This window comes from Hyaena hyaena, unplaced genomic scaffold, assembly GCF_003009895.1.
Source record: "Hyaena hyaena isolate Hyena2069 unplaced genomic scaffold, ASM300989v1 scaffold_1205, whole genome shotgun sequence".
In the NCBI taxonomy this organism is placed as follows: domain Eukaryota; kingdom Metazoa; phylum Chordata; class Mammalia; order Carnivora; family Hyaenidae; genus Hyaena; species Hyaena hyaena.
The window spans coordinates 294063-298783 of NW_024081836.1; positions in this window are offsets into that span (position 1 = coordinate 294063).

Sequence of the window (4721 nt, forward strand, 5' to 3'; positions counted from 1 at the left end):
AAATAAATGCCATGAACTCATCCTCTTCATGCTCACTTGATCTACTGCTGGCGTTTTCCCATTGGCCAAACCAATCAGAAAAAAATGGGCAAGGGGTTCTTCGTAATCTTTAAAAGCCAACCTCTCAAGGTATAGAGCAGGATGAAGATGGGAAGCAGGTGACTATTGAGGAAAATATAAAATTTCTAAAATGAGCAGTTTACTGATAAAGTGAATGCAAAGAAAGATGAGAATGTATAGAGCATACACCCTGGAAGAAATCTTGATAAAGTAGTTTAATGCTTCCCAGGCGAATTTTTATGTTGAACTAGAAAACGTATTTCTTCTCCTTGATGCTGCCCCCATATTTTAGAAATGATGTACTTTATTTCAAGTGAATTTATTAACTAATATTCTATCCTCCTTTTTGAATAAAATCTTAATCTTGAAATTAATTTGCCTAAACCATTTTCAGCTTTTTTTTGGCTTAATTATTTTTTTATTTATAACCGACATTTTTGCTTTAAATAAAAATGTTTAACCTTAAGTCTTTAAGAGTTAATAACTTTTGAAATGAAAACCAGGATATTGACTTAATAAAGGAAATAAAATTAATTCTTTTTAAGTATGTTTACTTTTTTTAAAAATTTCATGTTTTGTTTTCGTTTTTAAGAGAGAGAGAAACAGAGCACAAGTAGGAGAGGGGCATAGAGTGAGGGAGACACAGAATCTGAAGCAGGATCCAGGCTCTGAGCTGTCAGCACAGAGAGCTCTATGAGGGGCTGGAACTCATGACCTGTGAGATCACGACCTGAGCTGAGGTTGGATGTTTAACTAACTGAGCCACCCAAGCACACTAAGTATGCTTACTTTTAAAACTACTTTCTATTTCTTTTAACTGCCCCTTTCATTTCATATTCTCACTTAGCAATGATGAGATACATTATTTCTTCAGACCAAAGACAAATAAATTGCTCCAAAGTGAACTGTACTAAATGTTGTGAGTAGAAACTATAATTTAAAATGTGATTGATTTTCCTTTTTTGTTCATTACTTACTTAAAATTTGATCACACATAGTTAAAAGGCAAGACATAATGCATATGTATATACCTTTATGTATATGTACATTATTACAGTGTAATGTGAAAGCATTTGATGTGACTTTGCCATAGCTTTCTTTTATTTTTTTAATGTTTATTATTTTTGAGAGACAGAGTGTGAATGAGGGAGGGGCAGAGAGAGAGGGAGGCACAGAATCTGAAACAAGCTCCAGGCTCCAAGCTGTCAGCACAGAGCCTAATGTGGGGCTTGAATTGAGCCAAACTCGGAGACCTAACTGATTGAGCCACCAGAGCACCCAAGAAAGAGCTCTATGGGAAAACAACAACCACCACTACAACAAGCCTTAACTGATAGGTGTAAATATTTGAAGCAGGCTCTCTATCAACTCTAAACCAAAAGGATATGGGGCACTTGGGTGGCTCAGTCGGTTAAGCATCCAACTTTGGCTCAGGTCATGATCTCACAGTTCATGGGTTCGAGCCTCGAGTTGGCCTCTGTGCTGACAGTCAGCTCAGAGCCTGGGGCCTCTTTCAGATTCTGTGTCTCCCTCTCTCCTTGATCCTTCCCTGCTCACGCTGTCTCTCTCTCTCACTCTCAGAGATAAATTAAAAAGAAAAAAACAAAAAAATTTAAAATAAACCAGAAGAATATAATGTAGCCTCCACATTAGTGTGAAATCAAACACTTGGTCCAGTAAAAACATGCAATCCTAATTAAGGAAACATTTACTATATAGGCTTGTGGTTCCTAATTCCAACTCAAAGAAGGAAATTCTGGCTAATGAAATGGAAAAGAAATTTAAATGTGTTGTAATTGAAGAACCAAGGTCAGGTGAAGGACAGCTAGAGCCTCAGCCGTGATGACACCCCAGAATCTATCCTTAAAATTGTTGCTGCTGTCCCTGCTGAGCTCCTGGCAAGTCATGGCTGCCAACACTGCATGCACAGAGTACTGGAAATGGTTTGTGCTGTTTCTGTTGTCTACAATTCAGATGTTCTTGTGCAACTGCTACCACCTTCTTGCAACGTGGATATTCCTATATTCTTTGCATCATCAGCAATGAATATGATGGTTGTGTTTGTAGACTCAGACCAGGCTGTGTGTCTATGCTCTGGGGGCAAGAGAGGATGGGAGGGTAAATATCTGGTAATTTCATTGTCTATATTTAGCAGGTGGACTTCTTCTTCAATAACTACAGGAAATATCTCTCAATATAGGAAGGAAGGGTGTTAGATACCACAAAACCAAAACAGTGAAAAGACAAGCCCATTAGGGCTGTGAGTACATAAGACTTGCTCAAATTTTATCTTTCTTCTATTCCAATATCATAACTAATAATTACTGGTTAAGATCTTATGTATTTAATATAAAATTGCATACAGCTATAAAAACATTAATATAAAAGCTATGTAGATATACTTAAAATAATTTATATCTTTAATTAAAATAATATTTTTATAATTGTATAATTTAAATTAACTATTTTATAGTAGTATAAAAATAGTATAGTTACATATAAGTAATTTAATTTTCCATTTTACTAAAAAGAAAAGGCAAGTGACCAACAGCTAGTTGTTGGGAGCCATTCTGAGCCCACTAGTCGAGAAAACTCCTGGTGACGTTAAAGCAAGTTTGCACGGTCTCTTGCCAATCAGATGATGACCGATATCCACCCCCACTCAATTATTTCTGCTTGAGCACTGACCCCTAAGGTACCTTGTTGATCAATATTGGGAGTGACTTGTCCCCTTATTCCAGCCCTGGTATGATGATTGCACCTTGTGAAGGAACTTATTGTGGGAACTTCTTCTTTTGATTATGGGAACAGACATCGTGTCTCCAGAAGGTCCTGTTTCCCTCCATACTTTCCCTTGAGCTATGAACAGGCTAATGACCCCTAGTCATAAAAGATTGACCTTTACATGTACAATTCTGTTTCTACCGTTGCATTAGTCCAAGATGTTCATACAGATCAACATGTAAATCAACTAACCAAAAATGTCTCTCATGCCCTAGCTATTCTAGAAATCATAAAAGTAGACACAAAGGTAAATGCACTCAAAGAGGCTATTCTATGTATTGGAAATAAGCTAAACTCTTTAAAGGTATGGTTGGCTCTCTGGTGCAATAAAGCATATAACTGGAAAACCAAGTCTTGCCCGGAGACAAAGAGCCTAACTTAGAGAGAAGGAATAGATAAGGGCAGAAGATAAGTTAGTACATACACCTTTGCTAACTGATGGTGTATAGCAGCCCCTTCCCTAAGGCCTACTTTCCACAAACACCTTCCCTTACCCTGGCAGCTGTGATGAGGATAGATAAGAGTATCTACAAACCTATGACTTAATCTTAGTGTTATTATAATGTGAACACCTTGTTATTTTCTTAGTTACTCAACTTCACTATAATTGGGGCTGTTCTGCAAGAAGACTTCTGTAAAACCTGTTTCTGTACATTTTCCAAAAACACCTTATCACAAAGAGCTATCCATTGTAAACATTCCATTTCCTGATGCCATGTTAACTTTTGACCTATAAATAAAGACACCAAAACCGACAGGACAGAGATGCCTGCCTGTTGATCAGAAAGGATCTCGCGGCTCTCTCGCTCTCTTTCGCCGACACCGTCCATCCTTCAGGGACCCCTGGACCTGTCGGAGCCGGCGCGGCCTCCGACAGCTAGTTGAACCACTAAACCACTGAAGTTATTTAGCATTTCTCCTCAAAGAATGGACTTGTGATAATACAACTTGCATGCATTTCATATAAATAAGCTAAAAAGAAAAAGCTTTCCAATCTGTAATTTATATTTATGTTTTCAGTATAGGAAGAGGAGTGAGAAGGTGGTAACAAGGTGGGAGATGTATCACTTGGCACATATCTTCTTGGTTCCAATTTTAGGATTGCAACTACATAATAGAAAATGTAATAAAGATTATGTAATGGGAGGGGAACAGGTTACAGTTATTTTAGCAAGGGAAATACAGTATTTAGATTGATGAATACAGCACTGAAGAGCAGTTCTATATACTGACATAGACAATGTCTGTTTAATAAACATGGATGGAGGCAGATTTTCTGCAGGCATTTGGGAACCTGTCAGATATTATTATCTATACTTAAAATATAACACCATTTTCCAGAGATAGGGAGAAGAATTATATGAGACACTTAATTCCAGGAAGGGAAAAGCTTTGCTGTGTTAAAGTAATCTGACAGCAGTAGGGTCAGTTCAACAAAAGTAACCCATGTGAAATGACAGCTCAAGAATTTAACTAAGTTGAAAATAAAAGTACTGACTTTACTGCTAAAACTATAAATCTGACCAAGTACAGAGGCACTGAAAAACAAAACAAAAAACAACAAAAAATCCAGAATTTCTAATGAATAAGTTTTAGTCTAAGACATTCTTTTGGTATTTTATCATTTCTTTACCCAAAACCGACTATCCTTTCATATTCAAACACCCTTATGTAGTGTTCTTATACCAATGTATCCAATATTGAAAGCCCTCTCTCTGGCTTAAAAAAATTTTTGTACGTTTATTTATTTTTGAGAGATAGAGTGAGACAGAACATGAGTGGGGGAAGGACAGAGAGAAAAGGAGACACGGAATCCGAAGCAGACTCCAGGCTCTGAGCAAGCGTTCACCACAGAGCCCGATGTGGGGCTCTAAGCC